At 40.3% G+C, this 23,400-nt stretch overlaps 1 protein-coding gene across 2 annotated transcripts in view; it reads left to right on the forward strand.

Moving 5' to 3' along the window:
- The first annotated feature begins 1,128 nt into the window (after nucleotides 1–1,128).
- Nucleotides 1,129–23,400, forward strand: part of LOC132869247 (paralemmin-1-like) — a 38,063-nt gene continuing 15,791 nt past the window's right edge. Inside the window, exons 1-2 of one of the 2 annotated variants that reach the window (XM_060902586.1) lie at nucleotides 1,214–1,268; nucleotides 1,880–1,953. The gene's annotated coding sequence lies outside the window, so the exon portion shown is untranslated. Of the gene's footprint in view, nucleotides 1,166–1,213; nucleotides 1,269–1,879; nucleotides 1,954–23,400 lie in introns of those variants that run through there. The other variant, XM_060902585.1, reaches the window with a different exon arrangement.

Consider the following 23,400-nt stretch of genomic DNA (forward strand, 5'->3'; position numbering starts at 1 on the left):
TGCTTTGAGCTGAAGCTGGCGGGAAAGCTCTTTGTCGGCAATCCCTACCACCAGACGGTCTCTTATATGTTCGTCCCTTTTATCTCCAAATTCGCAGTGCTCTGCCAACTCGTACAATGTCCTTATATACATCTCTGCCGTCTCCCCGGCTTGCTGACTACGTTGGTAAAAACATGCCCGTTCATGTATGATGTTACGTCTTGGAATAAAGTAGTCATCAAACTTTTTCATAACGGTGTCAAAGTTCTTCCTCTGAGCTACTTCCGCGAACTCAAACGAACTAAATATCTTCTCCGCCTCACTGCCCATCGCATAGATCAGCGAACTCACTTGAACTTCGCCATCTTCTTTGTTCAGCTTCGTGGCCAACCGAAAGCGGCAAAATCTTTGTTTCCACTCCGGCCATTCTGCAGGGCTCGCGAACTTGAATTCGCTGGGCGGGTTGAACTTCGACATACTGCTTCTCTCGCCGACACACAGGCTCTTCTGACACCATGTAATGTCTGTTACTGTCTCTTACAGACATAAAGTATTGACAATTCCACGTGAGTTCACTGTGCTCGGTTTATTAACGACAGCAGCTCCAACATACATGACATTTCGTAACTCTGACTTCTTCTTCTTCTGGTGTTCTACCTACCAGGCTTATCTATAGTACCCCCTATAGGTAAAACCAATAATGACCCTGACAGGTTATCACCCGTCATTACATTTATTTTTAGACAAACAAATGAGAGCAAGCTGAATTTAGAATTTTCCACCGATCAAAGTCAGAACGATTTTCATCATATATTAATTTCAAATTTCTGAGTGAAAAAAAAAAAAACCGTGGGAAAAAAATGCCGAGGACATGACCTCGGTGTCCTCAATGGTAGTTACGGCCCTGGTAGTGTATAATTTGTGGTTTGTGGTGATATTTGTTTATATATTTATGAGGCATTACGTCTTAGATCCATTGTAGACCAACAGTCTAGTCTTACTGGGAGGAGGGATAATGAATGAGGCATAACGTACTTCTTAATTAAAGGCAGTGAGTAAAGGGCCTTTTGACACCAGACCACGTGATAAGAGAAGTGATGCACGCGCAAAAGTATAAGTGGGCGTGGCCTGTAAAAGCACCAGTCACTCCCCTTTAAACAGGACTCTGCCTTCTGGCCTCATTCAGGTGAAGTGTTTTTAAATTAATTTCAGTTCTCGACGCATTTGCTACTATCTTCGGTGTTTTATCTGCTGTGTCAATACCTGGAGTTATAAATCAGTTACAGCAGGTAAGATTAACGTGAACTGACTTCATGTTACTCCAACTGTTTGAGGCGTCTTCGCTTGTAATACTGAATTGTGCGGTAAAATGTCACAAACAAACAACCTGATGTCTCCTGTGAATTATGTTATGGGTTTTTCGAAGTTTTCTTGTGAAGTTCGTCCTTAATAGAGACTGTAAACATAAGTCTTAGGCTATGTGCCTTAACTATAAATTATTAATAGAAAAGTTCAAACACTTAAGCGTTGAAGTCGGAATAAATTAGACAATATACAGTATATTTGTATTGTAGCTTCATGTTTAGGGTTAGTCAGATTTCAAGTATTCATCTCTCAGAAAGCTGGAGGTATTTCTGTTGAGGGTTAGATATGATCTCTCTTCTCCCCCACCACACACACACACACACACAAGTTAAATATCTCAGTGCTAATGAATAATGGAGCTGGTGTTCCAGGCTTCAGTGGGAATGCACCTTCTATCACCCAGGGGTAACTTAATGCATTTTAGAAACATAAGACTCTGAATTACATCCATTTATGAACACAGCTGTGTCCCAAATTGATGTAATGTCACAAAAATCCAATTTAATCTGTTGTATTAAGTGCTGCCATTTTCCAGCAGTGGCCTATGAGCAACCCAGCAGGAATAGAAATGGACTGAAGGTACCGTATCCCTACAAAATGAGAAAATCGGTTAGTGTTTCAAGTTCTTATGCACTGCTGAATTTGCATACATGTATAATAAACCAATTAAAGGTGAACTTCATAGTGTTTAAAATGGTTTAGACCATGTAATGTGCATAACTATACACTCACCAAACACTTTTTTTTGTTAGGAATACTATACTAATACTGGGTAGGGCTTCTCTTTGCATTATCGTGCTGGACGTAACCATTAGACAATGGGTAAATTGTGGCCATGAAAGAATATAATACTCAAATAAGATGAGGCATTCAAGTGACATTTGATTGGTATTAATGGGCCCAAAATGTGCCAAGGAAACATTCCCCACACCACTACACCACCTCCACCAGCCTGGACTGTTGCAACAAAGCAGGTTGGATCCATGCTGTTGGTGCCAAATTCAGGCCCTACTGTCTGTGTGCCTCAGTAGAAATCAAGTTTCATCAGACCAGGCTACGTTTTCCCAGTCTTCAGCTGTCCAGTTTGGTTGAGCCTTTGCCCACTACAGTCTTGCATGTGTGAACCTGACATGCTCTGCTGTTGCCGATCCACCTCAAAGTTCGACTTGTGTATTTTGAGATGGTTTTCTGTGCGCCACAGTTGGACAGAATGGCCTTTGTCATTTTGAATCCGTTCGGCCATTCTCTGTTGACTTCTCTCATTGACAAGACGCGTCCATCTGCGGGACTGCTGCTGACTGGATGGTTTTCTTTTATTGCACCATTCTGAGTAAGCTCTAGAGACTGTTGTGCATGAAAATCCCAAGAGATCAGCAGTTATAGAAATGCTCAAACCAGCCTGTCTGGTACCAACAATCATACTATGGTCAGAATCACTAAGATCATGTTTTCCTCCCCATTCTGATGGTTGATGTGAACATTACCCAAAGCCGCTGGCCTGTATCTGCATGATTTGTATGCATTGCACTGCTGCCACATAAGGTTGATTTTAGATAATTGCATGAATCAGTCGGTGTACAGGTGTTCTTAACAAAATGCTTGGTGAATGTGTCTGTGGACTTCTGACTGTTCCACGTTTTAAATTGACATCTGTGGGTGGCAGATCATTTAGTGTTGCTGCTCCTAAACTGTGGAACGCGTTACCACAATCACTTCGTGACTGTTCCACTCTCTTCCTTCAAAGCCAACTTGAAAACTTTTCTCTTTACCTCACACTATTCTTCCTAGTTTTTTTTTTTTTGTGTGGTAATTCTTTTGTAAAGCGTCCTTGGGTTTGTGAAAGGCGCTATATAAATTGAACTTAATAATAATAATAATAATAATAATAATTTATTATTATTATTATTATTATAAGTAGTTCATAGGAAAAAAGGTTCCCACTAGTACTGTAACAGGTTTTTCAGCCCCCTCTGAGAGCAGGGATTCCTTTTCAGTAAAGGTTCCATGTAAAATCCCTTTAAAAACCAAGAATCATGCATAAGCTATCCAAAGAAATCATTGAGGAAATCCCCATTTTAAAAGACCATTTCACACCAGAACAATTATTGAAGCATTTTAGATGCATGCCATGTCAGATACTTATTTTAACTCCCCTTTCAAGCCACATCAACTCCATTAAATGTGTCTAATACACTTGTAAAATGCACCACTTTTGCTTGCCCTGAGGTGTTTTTTACACACAGCTCTATTTTTTTTTCTTCACTTGTACATGTAATCAAAGTGTAATGTCAAGTGGGTTTTTATTCACATTGTTCTGTATAGCTTGTATATATTGGAATGAAATGTTTCTCCAGGACCATAGTACAATACAAGAGCATAGTACACAAGCTTAAAACATGTATGCAGAGCCATGGCCTCACTTTCATTTATAAATGCCCTGAGACCTCAAGAATGGCATAGGAATAGTTTTAAGCGTTAACAATAAATCTAATAGGGGGCGTCGTGGCTCAGGTGCCATACCATGAATGCGGGCGACCCGGGTTCGATTCCGGCCCGAGGTCATTTCCCGATCCCTTCCCGTCTCTCTCTCCCGCTCATTTCCTGTCTCTACACTGTCCTATCCAATAAAAAGGTGCAAAAAGCCCCAAAAAATATCTTTAAAAAAAAAAAAACAATAAATCTAATAGTAACTTTTTTACGATTAAAGTGATTTATATAGGTAGCTATGACCTTGACATCTGTAACGTCACAACAGGAAGTGTCTCGGTCTCCTCGCACTTCCGCTATATTAAAACGGAGCTGACTGCAACTCTCTTCCTCCATTTTGAGCTAATTTATTGCCATGCCACGTAGATGTTTTTTTGGCCTGTAGAGTAAATTTTAGTGTCGTACTGTTTTGTAGTCTTCCTCTTTTGAGTGTTGCCTCTTCAAGGACTAACAACAGAACATTTTGCACTGAAACATGTTTATCTTATCATGCTCCTTACGTGTGTAGCAGACATGCGTAGCAGATGTGCGTGCAAGATGGCGATTAGATGAGATCCAATCAGCTTTAGAGCTGATCACACTCCTGGCGTGTGATCAGGGCATGTAATTGCAATGATGTAACGCAAAAGATGTAATGTCTCCTTTTTATCTCGTAAAGAGTATATATAGTTTTGAGAACAAAGGGACGGTGTGAGGGGTGTGCTGAACCCTCATCACTTGTCAGTTTCTGCAATAAACATGCATGTTCTTAAGCAATATATAAAGGGGTATAAATAAGTACCTTAGAGGGTACTGCCCCAGTAACAAGCCATTGTATCCCTAAAGTTACAATAATGTTTTATTTTCTGAGAGTATAGACCCCTTCGCAGTAAACGTCATTCATACGTAAGCGGAAATTGCGCGCACAGCCTGGACCCAAAAAAGACTCAGAAATGCCTAGTTGTTGTGTTGTTGGGTGTCAGAATCGTAGCAGTGATGGGGTTAAAATGTTCAGAATTCCAGCAGGATCTCACCCATTCCAAAAAAATCGCCGACGTCTATGGCTACAAGCCATCAAACGTGTAGACTGGGATGAAAGCACTATCAAAAATGCGCGGGTTTGCAGCGCCCACTTCATCACAGGTAAGATCAGGCTATTTATTAAGTCTTTCTTTTTTTATTCTTTCTAGTCTTCGTTTATTGATGTAGCAAAATACTTTGGTAACGTTTCTGATTAGCTGGGTCATAGTTACACAATGTAATGAATATTGTTAGCATGTTAACTTAGCTTTGCATGCAATTTTGTTTGTAGGAGAGCTCTCGCTTGGCTCAAGCAGTCCAGATTTTGTGCCATCATTATTTGTGTATGCCGAAAATCACAATTTTAAAGCAAGGATGGAAAGGTAAAATTGTGTGCCCTCACTCTAAATGCCAACTTATGTTGACTGCTCTAACCTAGCTCCCGCCCCGTTCAGTTTCATTTCTGCTCTGCCTCTCGCTTTTTACGCAGCTCTGATTTCTCTTAGCTGCACTCTTTACACTATCATTCCTTTCATGCCATTACCTCCTGCAAATTGCTGTTTAGTGTTGGTATTTGCTGTTGTAGCTAAAGCCACATTGCCATCACATCACTGGCATAATTTGATTAAAACAAAATGAATACCGTAAAATACCAAATAATAGCCCGGGCGATTATTTGTCTCAATCACGTAAGAGACCCGGCGCGTATTAGAGACTAGGCGGCTATTTGGAACAGGCGATTAATTCCTTCTTCACAAACACCTTCCCCAAAATCTACCTCAAAACGGGGAAAAAAATCATTCTCAGATAGGCCTACTTTTAACCAGTATAACTTACAGTTTGTTTAGAGTTAGATTACAGATAGCACGGTGCCGACTTCGGGGAATTTTGAAGACGCAGAATGCATCTTCGCATGGCACAGTCAGGGTGGATAAAGGATAAATCACACACCTTTTCCTGTTAATGACTAGTTAAGCGCATGCTTTACAAAATAATCAAGAAACCACACCATTGTCTGTGAGCAGCACTGTGATTTAATTACTCTGCAAAGTTATGGTCACTTGCTATCACCCTCACCCATGCAGCCTCCACCCTTTGCGCTTCGCGATGTCTGTCAATCTGAAATTGCATGGAGGGCGCGACGCTGAAGCAACATAATTAGGGTGCGAAGTGTCAAACCAAAGGGTTTTTTCTTATGCTGAAAAATAAGTGACCTGCAGTGGCTACATACTGTCATCTTGCATTCTCACATTTCTCTCCAAGACGTCTCCCTATTTGGCCGATATGAGCCTATTCCCCGAGTGAGTTGGTACGGTGGCTCGACCCCGTAGAAAACTTAAAGTTCGGATGAAAGTTAGTTGAACAGGTTACTGACTTGTAGGCCTACATGTTGCCTGCCTGACGCGTGCTTCTGCCCAACTTGCACGACAGATTACTTGTTGAAAAGGCCCCTTGGATTAGATTGGCCGCGAGCAGACTGAAATGCATGTTAGAACGCTCTCACCTTTTTTGTAAAGCGTCTTCCAGATCCGAATGGGTAAGGGCAAGTGAAATGGTATAAGGTCTTTAATAAAACTCAGTGTGTGCTTTGACGCATGCATTCGGCAATTTAGGTCGTTTAACAGAAGCAGCAGTCCAACCTTGGAAACCCGCAGTCCTCAATGTCACCACACACGCTGGCTTTCGTTGGGTATACCCAAAGGGGTGGCTAAGACATCTGTCAAAAGTTACGGAGTTGCATTCCTCAAGAAATATTACGGTAGACCAAGATTATAACATTGAAATGGCATGTTTATTATCACGTAACAAAATGTTGTAAACAGTATTATAGAAATAATTTCATTCATTCATTCATTCATTCATTCATATTGTTTCGGTAGAAAACTATGCAATGCAAAATCGTTTAAACACCAGAAAACCAGAAAAGTGCTGGGCCTCAAGATTCTAGATAGAACGTTCGGACGCTTTTTTTTTTTTTTAGACCCCGGCGAGTATTCGGAACCGGCCTTTATTTGTCACAACACACGCGTACACCCGGCCGTTAAAGGGAACTCGGCGGTTAATTGGAACTCGGCTATTATTTGGTATTTTACGGTATGAATGTCCCATTGTTAATCAAGTTGTACATGCCCACACAACATAATCATATGCGTCTAAAGACTTGTAGGCACGAAGTTTTTCGTGGGTGTACACTGAAGTCTTGTCAATAAGGTACGAGTATATATCTGGCCATTGTGTACTAGGTAACTTACTAACATCGTCCGTCCACTCTTTAATTAAATGCGGATCCGGTAGGTGATGTCCACTTGTTAGAGTTAACTTATTTATGTAGCATTCTCGATCTTGTAACGACAATTGTTTGGCATAATCTGACAGCTCATAATGCCGGTCTATGGGCAGCGCCATTGTTTCTGGGTCCAGGCTGCGCGTGCATCCTGGCAACGGTCGGTTTGTTTACAAACATGCGAAGGGGTGTATAGGTGGAAAAGGATTTGCAAATCATTGCATTTGGTTTTATTTGTGTTTTACACAGCATCCCAGCTTTTTTGCAGTCAAGGTTGTATTTAGCCTTATTTTACTCCCCAGTAAGAAATGAAACTCTGATCAGTTTGGAGCACAGAATCAGTTGCTGCTATCAGGGAGTGCAGTGAGTGGAATATTGTTTAGAGATGGGACATGAAACCAGCCCAAGCTGTTTTCACTTGTAAGCTAGCATAAAGGAAATTGCATTAACGAAATATAAATGGGTATGAATAACTTATTAGGGATAAAATTAGCTTATGTTTAAAGTCTTTTTTTTTTTTTTCTGTAAAGGTGGTTTGCAACAATGTCTATTAAAAGCGCTATACAAATAAGCTGACTTGACAATTTGTACAGCTGATTATGAAAACATTATTTACAGAAATATTCATTTACTTATTTGCCTTATTTATAAATATTTTGGTAAGGTTGTGAGTAAATGTTCAGTTTGGCTGACAAACAAAACTTTTCCACTTGATTTACAAAAGTTTCAGAAAGGCTGATTTTTCTTTGTACTTGTGTGCATATATTGATCACCCATAAAGTGCAGTGTGTTTTCCCAGTACAGCTAGTTCAGATGTAGTATCTGAAACAAAACGCTGTAAAAGCTCAAGTGCGCAGCAATGAATGAGGCGAGAACCTGAAAAACGGAAGTGGAAATGTTTTTTTTTTTTTAAATTCAGAGTGGAGTCTGAAAGGGAGAAATGGAAATTTTATTTTTGGTTCACTTAATTTTTATATATAATAATGATGGTAAGCAAGCTCCTTTATCATTTGAGGCATTTGTTTACAGCTTATGGCTACATGCAGACACACCAGCCCATCCTCAATTTATATGGAGGCATTTATTTTGTCATAATTAGTTTTATTTATCTTAATTTATGGGTTTGTATTGATTTATGTTCTTTAAATAATGCCAATAATATAAAACTGGTTTTCACAGCCTTCTTTATATTCTTAGTCCCTGTCCTCGTGAACTTGGACAAGGATGTGTTTGACACTCTTAAAACTGTCACTCTGGAAAATAGCGTTTGCTAACTGCTGTAAACATAATTAAAAGGAAGCAATTTACTCAACAGCTTATTCCAGATATAATCGGAGTAATTCATGCAGACTTATGTCAGTCAAGTTGAGGTTTACATTAGTTTGTCTTGTGTAAATTTACACATGCTAGGGAGCAGCAGTTGGATATGAACACTTTTTTTCAAAATTTGTGGTATTTTCATGAATGTCAAATTTCGGGGGGGGGGGACTAGACCTTGTTCCTATGAAAGATTAGCTGAAAGGGGTGTCAAAATCAATGTGCTGTCAATTATACTTTGAGTACTTTGTCCCACAAGGTGAACTGCGTCTATGTACATGCAACAGATTGCAATTTGATGAATGTAGAGTCAAGTACAAAAGGTTATATATCTTTGGGTCAAAATAAGATGACCCAAAATGAATACACATTTAGTGCACTTGGGTTCACATATATCCTCTCCAGTCTGCAGTAGTGCTTGAAAGCTTGTGATCCCTTTAGGATTTTCTATATTTCTGCATAAATATGACCTAAAACATCAGATTTTCACACAAGTCCTAAAAGTAGATAGAGAATCCAGTTAAACAAATGAGACAAATATTATACTTGGTCATTTTATTGAGATGATCCAATATTACATATCTGTGAGTAGCAAAAATATGTAAACCTCTAGGATTGGCAGCTAATTTGAAGGTGAAATTAGTCAGGTGTTTTCAATGGGATGACAATCAGGTGTGAGTGGGCACCCTGTTTTATTTAAAGAGCAGGGCTCTATCAAAGTCTGTTTTCCACATGTTTGTGGAAATGTATCGTGGCACAAACAAAGGAGATTTCTGAGTACCTCAGAAAAAGTGTTGATGCTCATCAGGCTGGAAAAGGTTACAAAACCATCCCTGAAGAGTTTGGACCCCACCAATCCACAGTCAGATTGTGTACAAATGGAGGAAATTCAAGACCATTGTTACCCTCCCCAGGAGTGGTCGACCAACAAAGATCACTCCAAGAGCAAGGTGTGTAATAGTCAGTGAGGTCACAAAGGACCCCAGGGTAACTTCTAAGCAACTGAAGGCCTCTCTCACATTGGCTAATGTTCATGAGTCCACCATCAGGAGAACACTGAACAACAATGGTGTGCATGGCAGGGTTGCAAGGAAAAAGCCACTGCTCTCCAAAAAGAACATCACTGCTTATCTGCAGTTTGCTAAAGATCATGTGGACAAGCCAGAAGGCTATTGGAAAAATGTTTTGTAGATGGATGAGACCAAAATAGAACTTTTTGGTTTAAATGAGAAGTGTTATGTTTGGAGAAAGGAAAATACTGCATTCCAGCATAAGAACCTTATCCCATCTGTGAGTCTTTGTGGTGGTAGTATCATGGTTTTGGCCAGTTTTGCTGCATCTGGGCCAGGACGCCTTGCCATCACTGATGGAACAGTGAATTCTAAAGGAAAATGTCAGGACATCTGTCCATGAACTGAATCTCAAGAGAAGGTGGGTCATGCAGCAAGACAACGACCCTAAGCACACAAGTCGTTCTACCAAAGAATGGTTAAAGAAGAATAAAGTTAATGTTTTGGAATGGCCAAGTCAAAGTCCTGACCTTAATCCAATCGAAATGTTGTGGAAGGACCTGAAGCGAGCAGTTCATGTGAGGAAACCCACCAACATCCCCAAGTTGAAGCTGTTCTGTATGGAGGAATGGGCTAAAATTCCTCCAAGCCTGTGTGCAGTACTGATCAACAGTTACCGGAAATGTTTAGTTGCAGTTATTGCTGCACAAGGGGGTCACGCCAGATACTGAAAGCAAAGGTTCACATACATATCTGCGAGTGGCAAAAGTAATATTGGATTATTTTCCTCAAAAAAAATAAATGGCCAAGTGCAATATTTTTGTCTCTTTTTTGTTTAACTGGGTTCTCTTTATCTACTTTTAGGACTTGTGTGAAAGTCTTATGTTTTTTGGGTCATATTTATGCAGAAACATAGAAATTTCTAAAGGGTTCACAAACTTTCAAGCACCACTGTATATGAGCTTGGTACCAGCACCAAGTATGCACTGGCTTGTGCAACCCCAGTGGCTGGGTATTTTTACCTAACTTGCATGTCTTTTGAACTGGTAGGAGGAAACCAGAGCACCTGGTGGAAACCCCACACCATAATGTATTGCATCTGAATACTTTCCAAGCCCTCTGTATGAGAATAGTATTGACATCCCATTAAATAATGGTGTATGTGATGTCTGTTTTAATTGGGCCAAAACACACAAATGTAATGGAAAAGCCAGGTTATGGCTCTGCTCTGGAAACTTTGACCCTCTTTAGAGCAAGGGCACAGTGAAAATGGAGCATGTTCACTGTAAACACACTTGTACAACAAAAACATGACAGAAGACTTCAATATATTTGAACTGAATACAACTTAAGGAGAACAGTAATGAGAGAGCCTGGGGAAGGGGAACAGCTAGGGATAACATTATCTGAAGGACCAGTATTAAAATCACTTGCAAGGTAAGACTGGCACTGCACATTAATACTAAAACATGGATTTAATATGAATTTAATGTTGTAAAATTGCTTTTTTTTTTAAGAGTTCTGTTTTCATTTGTATGGCAGTGTTGTACAGAATGGGCTTGTACTGAAACTATAGTGTGGTCTTTTTGGTTGGCATTTTGTGTTGTCAAGCTGAACTGTGTACACAGCAGAAAAGGTGGCAACAAGGCAAATTAATTCCTGATACAGCCAAATTACTTGATCTAAAAATACATAAGGACTGGTTCACAGACGAGTAATCCAGTAGCAAGTCTCACTGAAGGTGAAGTCTGAGGTCAAATTATCTAATGTGTTTTTAGGAACAACGTAAAGATAAAATATTGTACGTTTTGTTCAGTTTATTATAATTTTAAGATAGCCGTTGTCAACAAATGAGGCATGTGTTCCATAGTGTATGGCTTTCCCTCCAGCTTTTTGTATTCTTTTTGTATAACGTTTTTAAATAACTACTTGTTTCTCTATAACTTTGCCCAGTTCTCTGTCTGTTACTGCAAGGCAATGGAAAACATGGTCAATGTTTAAACAGTACAACAAGGTCAAACGTCATCCTATGTCTGTTAACAAATATGAACGCCGCGTCCCTCCTGAAGGTCATGTCGCTGTCCTTAGGGATTGTAGAGAGTGGAGGCGCCTTGGTCCCTTTAGAAAGGCAACATTTGTTCTGTGGGACCTTAGATATACCATGTACAGTACTGTGGTGTGCTGCAATGGCTACCACATACACCTTTAGGGTATATGGGGAATTACCACTTTAGTAGTGCCTAGAGAAGTTCAAAATCCTAGGAATTGTGCAATTTACTGGATCCAGTTGATGTGATCACCAGTGGCAGAACTTCCCCCTTAAGGGCATACAAGGCTCATGACTTAGAAGGTCCTTGTGTTTAGAAGGGTTTCTTTGACTGCTAAAGTCAGTCTGGGTAACCAGATCTGCAAATGCAGGTGACCTGGCTTAGAGTGACTGTATTTGGGACAGCAGATATGTCTGGAGAGGATAAAGCCACAAGTGTTCCAATAATTAGTGGAAACAGCAGTGGGAATTACAGTTTTGCTACTTGTCATGGGGTCACAAACCTGGTCTAGTTGTGGAATTGAGTAGTGGAGTAACGACCTATACAAGTGGTGTGGTCTGTTGTGGGCCAGAGCATCTTTTCCCAGTGGGCTGTCAGGCAAGGTGGTCCACCTGTGCCTCACCAAACTTCTCCCTGATATTGGAACACAGACCTGGGTGTCCTAAAGTGCTGGCTATGTGCTTCTGAAACCTGCACCTTCCTATTAGGGGGTCTATGGAAGCGGTTCCAAAGAGTAATTCCAGCACACATTGGTAGGTTCTTCAGGTTTGGTTTGAATCCATTAGGCAGAGTGGATTGTGCCAACCACACTGGTGATGCACCCAATAAGCAGGGAGTTGCCCCATATCCTGGCCTAGGTTTGGGTACCGGTGAGCTGGGTCCCTGAAAACTCTCAAAGTACTGGCACTGTAACATAGTAAGCCCTGGTTTAACAAGTGTCATGCAAAAGAGTGCATTCAAAGTTGGTGATTGCATTGTCCATCTTTCATAGCCATTCTCAGAGTTGCTTGCATAGAGCCTCTCTTAAGTGTACAAAAACTAACCCTAATATTTCTCCAGATGTGGCTGAGATCAGAGGTTATCACCTTTGCCAAACCTTTCAGATGCAGCTGTGGATATAGCATTCTCAAGAGCCTCTAATTTGAGCCAAAAATTAAGATTAGTGGTCAGTGAGGGGGAGGCTGTCTTGAAGTGAGTTGCCAAAATCAACAGTTTATATATAGCATTTACAATGTTTGACTCCTGGCTATGATGGGAGTGCTTTTAAACTACACTTTTTTTCTACTTTCTCAACTAAAGCAAGTCAGACAGATTTAAAATGGTGTGCCTGACAGAAAATCCAATTCATTAATGGGGGGGAAAGACAGATTCACTTGCTTCTGAGAGTGGTTTCATTTGCTTCACACATGAATTTATCTAGGCAAATCATGACTTGATATGAACTGGCTTCATGTTTTACAATACATCCAAATCAGGTGAAAAATGTAGGAATTACAGCACTTTTTATATGTGGTCTCCTCCTCAGTTGGCTTGAGGTAAGGTGATTGATTTGGCCATTACGGAACCTTCCACTACTTTTGCCTTTTTAAAAAGTATTGGGTTGCTTTCAAAGTATAGTATGCTTTGGGTCATTGTCCATCTACGCTGTGAAGCACCATCTAATGAGTTTTGGAGCAGATAATGTAGCCCAATACGCTTCAGAAATTATCCTGCTGTTTTTGTCTGCAGTCACATTAATAAATACAAGGGAACAAGTTCCATTGGCAGCCATACATGCCCATGCCATAAGATGAAGTAATGTGCTTCAGATCATGAGTAGTTCCTTCCCTTCATACTCATCCCATCATTCTGGTACAAGTTGATCTTTGTCTTATCCGTCCATAGGATGATGTTCCAAAGCTATACAGGCTTTATGAATTAGTTTTGGCAAAATCTAATCTTGGCTTTATCTCCTAGAGGATGTTTGGGATCTGACCACTGGTGTGTGCCCCCCTGATGTGATTGCTTGCTTCAGTGGCAGTTCTTTTGAGCGTGTATTGAGAGTTAACAGAAACGTATTCCAAATGCCAAACTTGAAATCAACTCTAGACCTTTCATCTGTTTACTTGTAAGTACAATAATTGGGGAATAACACCTGGCCATGGAATAGCTGAGCAGCCAATTGTCCAATTACTTTTGGCCCATTTAAAAGAGGATTCAATAGTTAAGCAAATTATGTTCTACCATTTATACATTGAGCTGTTATGCTAGGGTTTTTGTCATCCTTTTTTTAGGGTTTTCTTGTTGGCAAAGTTGGCACCTATCTGAGCGAAATGGGCCTTCAGGTTGTAAATTTTCAGCTGAGTTTTGTCTGTCACCAAGTCAATGATTCATCTGGAGAGTAATTCAGACTGTTTTCTGGGCTTCCTTGCCTCGTGTTCAGTGCAGGGGATTTTGGGATCAGACGTTATACCTCTGAGATGGTCAATTTCAATGCAGTAAGCACCTACCCATATGGCTACCCATGACATTTATTTACCATTTATTTTAACTGGTTGCTTTTATGGGTGGTGCAGTGGTTGGTACGGTCACTTCACTGCCAGAAGGTTCTGGGTTCAAATTTCATGGCCAACTGAACCCCTTCTGTGTAAAGTTTACATGTTCTGTCCATGCCTGGGTGGGTTTCCTCTACCGGTAGGTGCTGTAGTTTCTTCCTCCAGTCCAAAGACATGCAGGTTCGGTCAACTGGCAACTCTGAATTGCCCATGTGTGTGAATTTTGTAGTTGCTCATGTGTTAGCCCTGCAATAGTTTGGCGACCTGTCCCAGGTATACCTGGCCTCTTGCCTAAAGTCAGCTGGGTTCCAGCTTCTAGCACTGTAGATAATGGATAGATGGATGTGTGGGTGTTGCTAGGCATATTTTCTCTAGTGACACCCATGCATCTATCCATGGGTGCCTAAAGCCCCCAAAACATGCTCTAATTCCCCCAACAAAGGTGCCTTGCCAGTGTAAATTTTGAAATATTTGGTGTAATGTTATTCAAAAATGAAACTAATTGTTCCAGTGACCTACGGAAGTTTGATTTCAGTAAATTGCTGTTTTTGAACAGTAAAAACAAACACACAAACCTCATTGTCTTTACTGTTCAAACACAATTACCGTCGATACCGGTACATCTTCACAAATGAGCATCTGTTGCAGCCAGAAGTGTTAACACATGGACTTGGCATTTTAATTTGTGCTACACATTCTATAAAGTAGCGGGGCTTTTTTTTTTTTTTTTTCTCCATAGTTCATATGGGATATGGATGAACTGCAATAGTAAGTACTTAAGTTAAAATGCCTACCTGACGTTAATTTGTGGCAAGATGTAGTCAAATATTGAAACTCAACTCTCATTTGTACTTGTTTATTAGCCTACTGCTAAAGAAAAGTTACCTTGCTAGATAACGAAGTTTTTAACATAACTGTTACCATACAAGACTCATTTGTGTTCACAAGTAACCTCTCTTTTGAAGCTGCAAATCCTTTTCTTGATTATTGATGGATATCTGAAAATTCTTCAGCACCAACAGCTCTATGAAAGGAAAGTCTGGTGAGAAAATGTTGCTGGTTTAATCAGATATTTAGAATGTAATGATTTATTACTTATGTATGGACTTTTGGATTATTTTAATTTAATTTTTTTTAATACCAGCAAGCGATTAGAGGGAAAGGGAAAGCAGGCCAAAAGGAGCAAGTCTGATGGGGGGGTGGTTTTGAGCTTCCAACTGAGACTCATCATTTGAATATTTTATGAGCAACTTAAATGATCTTGCAGATTTGTGTTGTGTTAGCTTGAAAATGACAGTTTTGTTGCACCTTAAAAGTTATGCTCTTTCTGATTGAACCAACCGAAGCTGTGTAAATTAACATTCCTAGGACCAGCAATTTGCATAAGAAAAGATCTTTGGTTACGAAACCTTTGCTCTGTGATAGTTGTAAGCTGATGGATAGCATTTATATCAGTAGATCCATGCTCAGTAGAAGTTATGAGCTCTACTGTATGGCCTGATGCACTTTAAAAGTAATGACGCTATGGCCTAAAGATTAGAGGGCTTTGGGATCAAAAGGTCACCGGTTTGATTCCCTGGACTAGCAGTAATGGCTGAAGTGCCCTTGAGCAAGGCACCAAACCCTCAACTGCTCCTTGGGCTGCCCACTGCTATGGGTATGTCAGGATTCTGTTGAGTGTCACTCTGGATAAGGGCGTCTGATAAATGCCTGTGATGTAATGACAGACATTCTGAGGTTAATTTTTATCTATAAGGGGGAAGTATGCCCTTGCATGTATTATTTCTTAGTCTGGCCAAGATTAATTTTTTAAACTGTTTCTTAGGAAGGCCATTTCTCAGTAGGGCAAAGATTCCTTCAGTTCTTCCTCTAGTAGATCCTGCCCTCATTCAGATAGATACTAGATGATAATGAGGGTGGAAAAAGGGAGGACATGTTTGGAACAGTGCTAGAGTGAGGGGTAGAATTACAATAATGTGTGTTCCCATAAAAGCTTTCTGTTAAGGTAATTACATGGAGTTGGTTATACAGAATGACCCCACCACCCCACACACGGAGTTCACAGCCTCAGGGTCTTTTAATGCTAAACTCACCCAATGGTGAGCTGATGAACTCTGACAATCACTGAAGACAGAAAGAAAAAAATGATCTATACCCTTTTTGGGTCTATTCTAAGGGAAATGGTTTTCTCTATGATGCGAGTTATGGGATAACAAAAAATTAATCCAGTGTGGCCTGCATATTTGTGCAGCTTGGCAGTATCTGCACAGCTGACATGATGGAGTGAAGGAAGTGAAGAGATGTTTGCTCAGTGATTTGCATGTCCTCATGGGCATCTTGTTCACTTTCTGTATCATTACACACACACATGGCTTAAGGGTATGAGGGCCTGAGTCAGAGCTGATGTCTGCTATATTTCGTGCGTGTGTTAGAGAGATGCCAGCTGAGGGCCTGCATATCGCCTACACCAAGTTAAACTGCTCAAGCAACTGTTCCATTACCATCTAAGAAACTCCTGTTTACACATGCACACCTTTTCTATTTGTTCAGGAAGTGTTTCCTTATTTACATTACATGCATCACATTATTCAACAGTTTTCAAGTTCATGTTTATGACTCTCTGTACCTTCATGAACAGTTCACTGTTAAGGGATGAATCTGTAATGTCATAAGTGACAGGCAACTATGATTCTCTAGAGTCTTTTCTATTCTGCCTGCTTCCATAATTTGACCCTACATGTCAGATATACACTGTACATAAATGACTAGTTTTGGATATGCCAAGACATTAACGCTGTAAAAATTTAATGCAATGTATAACCCCACACTCGTGCACACCATATGTATCCTAGTGGTATGTTTTTTTAAATGCTCTAAAATAAACTCTGCTGTGTTTCGGGATAAGTGCAAACCTGGGGGGAGAGGAGAATGTTTAAAACAGAATGGCCTGAAGTCAAAGTGGAGTGCCCGAAACGCCCCATAGCTGAATTATGTATTATACTGTGCATGTTGTGGCCTGGAAAAAGCTTTCACGTAGTCAAATTTTAAAAGGTTCTACTGTATAGTAGATCTGAAAACTACAGGCTTTCCTTGACAATATATTTCTCTCAACCAGATGTAATGCACATTAACCTTTTGTTGCCTCCAAAATGAAAGGAAAAATTTGGTTCAAGATTCTGCTCCAATTCTACTGAGACACTGACCTTTTTAAATGTATCGACGTCAACCATATCACCTGAGGTGAAGGGTCACTCCCAGCATTTAAACACGAGCCTCATTGTCGTCTCTTCACTGGACTGAACTCTGCTCACTATTAAATAATAATCACTGATTAACTCCATCAGTTCAGTACAGTTGACTAAATTTCTCATTTTTGTCATGAGATCATTTTTAAAAACCTTATCTGGTTTGTTCTGGAATGGAGGAACATCTCATCTCATCTCATCTCATTATCTCTAGCCGCTTTATCCTTCTACAGGGTCACAGGCAAGCTGGAGCCTATCCCAGCTGACTACGGGCGAAAGGCGGGGTACACCCTGGACAAGTCGCCAGGTCATCACAGGGCTGACACATAGACACAGACAACCATTCACACTCACATTCACACCTACGGTCAATTTAGAGTCACCAGTTAACCTAACCTGCATGTCTTTGGACTGTGGGGGAAACCGGAGCACCCGGAGGAAACCCACGCGGACACGGGGAGAACATGCAAACTCCGCACAGAAAGGCCCTTGCCAGCCCCGGGGCTTGAACCCAGGACCTTCTTGCTGTGAGGTGACAGCGCTAACCACTACACCACCGTGCCGCCCCATGGAGGAACATCAAATACATTTTCACAGCTAGTATCTGATCAAGCCTAATCAATTCAGCTTGTACAGTACCAGTCAAGTTTGGACACTTTCTGATTCCATTTATTTTATTTATTTTCATTAAGACACTTCCTATCTTAAAGTAATGATGGATATTGTTTCTCTTAGTTGAGTGGTTCTTGACATAATATGGATTACTATAGTTATGGAATAGGGCTATTTTGCTGTTTTTATCGGAGTCAGAAAAACTGTCATGACAGGAAATCATCTTAAGCGTGGATCAACAACATACAAAAACAACCAGACAATTGGCATACAAAAGATATGTTCCTAAAAACAAAATAAAAGTAACTAGAACAATTATCGACAGTCCATAATTATCGACACCTTTTCAGATTTACCAGTTAAAAAAAAAAAAGGCTATTTTCCAAAGGTGAATCAAGTGGAAGACCCCCTTGCCAAGTGAGGGTTCAATAATATTGATCACTTTCACCAGTGTCCACCATTATTGACACCCTGTGGAGTTAAGTGACATTTACAACTGCTATGTATTGACCTTTTGTAAATGCTATTGAAGTAGAAGTACTTTTCAAATTTTTTTTTTATTATAATTTTTCTGATTCATAACAGAATGGAATGTTTTTATAGAGGATTTGGAATCCTACTGCAATAAATAGAATTAGATCAGAATTAAATTCCTCACATATAAAAAAAAAAAAAATTACATGCTTGAAATATTCAGATCTTTCTATTCTATTCAGAAAACCTTTTTGCAGTTTGTTGTAAATATCTACCATATATTACAATATCGGTAGACATTCTATTTTGGTTTGAGGAATGACGTGACTTTTGACCTGGATTTTCATGTGGTTTACAATGTCAACTGCTTGACATTTATCGGTAAATTATAGAATGAGAAATTAATACAAACCACAAATGATTTTAAGAAAATGTGATCTACAAAAAGTGGAACAAAAAGATTTTCTGACTGGTTAAACATGCAGTTAATTTGTTTACAAACAGAATTGCTTCACTTACATAAACGCAGGCATCGATATTTTATATAAAAATATTGTACTAAATGTGTATGTGAAACAAATTTTAAATAAACTGTTTTGTTAATACCACATACAGGTTATTTATTTATTTATTTTTAAAGATCATCTGTATGTCTAATGCTGGGCATACACTGTGCGATTTTTGGCCCGATTTTGACACTATTTTCACTCGTGCGACTATTTTGGAGATCGGGCCGAGTTTTGGCTCAATCGTGCGTCTCGGGTCGTGTAGTATACATGGGGTAACAACAAGCGATTAACACCTCACGACCTCCTCCCGATCGATCGGATGAAAATCAAACCTGTTTGAAATCCTGAGCATCAGATCTGAGCATCGGATCGTATAGTGTGAGAACAGGAATCGTAAGCTGTGTGCTGTTTACCCCTGCAATTCACTCGTACAGTGTGAGCAGCAGCTGAATACCGCGATTGAAAAAATCGCAGTGTATGCCCAGCTTAACTGTGGACAAAAGGGGTCAATTGTGGAACAATGTCATGTGATATGGTAAGTAATCGGGAATCAACTCCCTCCCCCCTCCAGTGGAATTTTGAGTGAGTATTTATGCACAATTTACATATTGAAAGTCTCATACTTTTGCAGTGGCCAAAAGATCGTTAAGGTGTTGATAATTGTAGCCGCCACTCTAGTAAAACAAATAGATAAGGGGAACAGGAGAATTTTTTACTGTTTAATCTCAAATGCATTAAGAAGGCAAGAAATTACACTGAGTGCGTTTACATGCACATGGAGAAAATTGAATTTCTGCTGTTGCTCGACTGAAATCGAAGTTCTAAATATCATGGAAACACCTTAGCTAGGCTGAAATTGAACCGAACTTGATTTCTCGTAATCGAGCTACGCGACCTAGATTATGCGATTGTAGCCGAGCTACTTAGTGCATGTATACCCTGTCGAGCTACTTACTTCAGCACTGCCCCTTCTGGAAGTGACGAGTGACGAGACCACAAGCGGGAAACACAACAGCCTCGGTCGAGGGGGGGGAAAAAAAACGGCCTCAGTCGGCATGACACTTCACCTTAGCCGCCACTTTATTAGGAACACTTGTCTGGGCATGTACGCACCCATTTCCAACAGTGCCATATTAAGCCAATGCGGTGCCCCTGGGCACTATACCTCAAGTGCCCCCCACCACCACCCTGCGCGCACGCGTTCAGCAACCTCCCGCACACCCTCACAAACCTTGCCCTTTGCTGTCAAAAATGGTAGCATATACACAAACAATAGTACACACACAAACAAGGTCATTCTTCCTCATTGAAAATTTATTAAGTAGGCTACGTACATCAGCCCATCAAATTCACTGAAAACAACCAATGATATGCATGTAGGCATATTGAAATGTCTTATTCAAAAATGAGCAGCATATATTTGTATGTCTCCAATAAAAACCTTCAAAGCATCCATACTCTATTCTATCCATATTAAAATGTCTCAATTCAAAATGTATCAATTCAAACAGCATCAGCAATTTAAACAGATCCATCTATATACAATACAGCATATTCAAATGTGTATCAATTAAAATAGCATCGATCTAGGCAACATATTCAAATGTCTCAATTCGAAATATAAATTCAAATAACATCCAGTATGGCATATTCAGATGTACAATGTACAGTGGGGCAAAAAAGTATTGTCAGTCACCAATTGTGCAAGTTCTCCCACTTAAAAAGATGAGAGGCCTGTAATTTTCATCATAGGTACACTTCAACTATGAGAGACAAAATGAGAAAAAATCCAGAAAATCATATTGTCTGATTTTTAAAGAATTTATTTGCAAATTATGGTGGAAAATAAGTATTTGGTCAATAACAAAAGTTCATCTCAATACTTTGTTATATACCCTTTGTTGGCAATGACAGAGGTCAAACGTTTTCTGTAAGTCTTCACAAGGTTTTCACACACTGTTGCTGGTATTTTGGCCCATTCCTCCATGCAGATCTCCTCTAGAGCAGTGATGTTTTGGGGCTGTCGCTGGGCAACACGGACTTTCAACTCCCTCCAAAGATTTTCTATGGGGTTGAGATCTGGAGACTGGCTAGGCCACTCCAGGACATTGAAATGCTTCTTACGAAGCCACTCCTTCGTTGCCCGGGCGGTGTGTTTGGGATCATTGTCATGCTGAAAGACCCAGCCACGTTTCATCTTCAATGCCCTTGCTGATGGAAGGAGGTTTTCACTCAAAATCTCCCGATACATGGCCCCATTCATTCTTTCCTTTACATGGATCAGTCGTCCTGGTCCCTTTGCAGAAAAACAGCCCCAAAGCATGATGTTTCCACCCCCATGCTTCACAGTAGGTATGGTGTTCTTTGGATGCAACTCAGCATTCTTTCTCCTTCAAACACGACAAGTTGAGTTTTTACCAAAAAGTTCTATTTTGGTTTCATCTGACCATATGACATTCTCCCAATCCTCTTCTGGATCATCCAAATGCTCTCTAGCAAACTTCAGACGGGCCTGGACATGTACTGGCTTAAGCAGGGGGACACGTCTGGCACTGCAGGATTTGAGTCCCTGGCGGCGTAGTGTGTTACTGATGGTAGCCTTTGTTACTTTGGTCCCAGCTCTCTACAGGTCATTCACTAGGTCCCCCTGTGTGGTTCTGGGATTTTTGCTCACCGTTCTTGTGATCATTTTGACCCCACGGGGTGAGATCTTGCGTGGAGCCCCAGATCGAGGGAGATTATCAGTGGTCTTGTATGTCTTCCATTTTTTAATAATTGCTCTCACAGTTGATTTCTTCACACCAAGCTGCTTACCTATTGCAGATTCAGTCTTCCCAGCCTGGTGCAGGTCTATAATTTTGTTTCTGGTGTCCTTTGACAGCTCTTTGGTCTTGGCCATAGTGGAGTTTGGAGTGTGACTGTTTGAGGTTGTGGACAGGTGTCTTTTATACTGATAACGAGTTCAAACAGGTGCCATTAATACAGGTAACGAGTGGAGGACAGAGGAGCCTCTTAAAGAAGTTGTTGCAGGTCTGTGAGAGCCAGAAATCTTGCTTGTTTGTAGGTGACCAAATACTTATTTTACCGAGGAATTTACCAATTAATTCATTAAAAATCCTACAATGTGATTTCCTGGATTCTTCCCCCCCATTCTGTCTCTCATAGTTGAAGTGTACCTATGATGAAAATTACAGGCCTCTCTCATCTTTTTAAGTGGGAGAACTTGCACAATTGGTGGCTGACTAAATACTTTTTTGCCCCACTGTACATATGTGTATCAATTCAAAGAGTATCTGTTCTGTATGAACCTAGACATGTTCTCCCCATAGCGCAGGATCAGTTGAAATGGAGAAGTGTTCTACTGGCATCGGCTGCGCTGGGTTGACATCCAGAACACCCTCGTCTTCCTTCTCGTCACCATGGTGTGAACTGATCTCTACCTGGCTTAAAGTGGCTTCGCACATATCCTCCTCCCCGGCTTCAGCGCTGGTAGTGACAGCAATTGTCGACGTTTTTATAAAAAAAAAACAATCTAACACTGGAATATTTTTAATTGCAGCTACACGCCTGGAGTCTTATATTTTTTATTTTTTTATTTTTTTTTTAATTTTCTCTTCACACAACCACTCAATTGATGTCTGTCCATTTTTCATTTCTACCGCGGTTTTTAAAAAATTGATACATTTCACTGTAGGTGGACTGGCTCAACTGACAGGTTGAGGAAAGGGGGGTTAATGGTCACACAGGCCACTCTTGCTCAGAATTATGATTGTTGTTCTTATGAAATTAGTGTTCATAATGAATTATATATCACTATTTAACAATGTCAAGTGTATAACCATTTTCAGTGTACAAACATTCACAAAAAATATTTTTAAAGTTTGTCATGTGGTGCCCCCCCACTGGCTGTGAGTGGTTAGTGCCCCTGGGCACTGTGCCGCAGGCCCATATAGTTAATCCGGCTTTGATTTCCAATTAGTTATTAGCATGTTAGCAGGCTAACAGTTAATATGTTCACCATTACAGATCAACTTCAACTTGGTGGCCATTTTATTAGGAACACTTCTGTTCGTACATACAAACTACAAACACTCTTCTTGTGAACACGGAACTGATAACTTTGTTTATACTCTTGAATAGCTCCTCTTCATGACGACAACCGGAAGTGTACCAACACGATGGGGCGTGTAGTGCCACCTGTGGCTCGGGTGCACAATGTACCTCACACAATAGCTCGATTTCCTTGTGTGCATGTAGGATTGGATTTCTCTGGCACCTCTGCTGGGACCCTTAGCTCAATTACCGACAGCAGCTCGATTTGGATGTGCATGTAAACGCACTGACGACTAACTTGATAAGGTACACCTGTTTAATTAAAAAGCATTCCGGGTGACTATCTCATGAAGCTGGTGAAGGTAATGCCAATAGTATGCAAAGTGTCAAGGCTGGCTACTCTGAAGAATCTAAAATATGAAACTTTTTTTTTTAACCCTTGTTTGTTTACAACATAATTCTGTATATGTTATCTCATTGTTTG

Source organism: Neoarius graeffei, chromosome 20 (genome assembly GCF_027579695.1).
Source record: "Neoarius graeffei isolate fNeoGra1 chromosome 20, fNeoGra1.pri, whole genome shotgun sequence".
In the NCBI taxonomy this organism is placed as follows: Eukaryota; Metazoa; Chordata; class Actinopteri; order Siluriformes; family Ariidae; genus Neoarius; species Neoarius graeffei.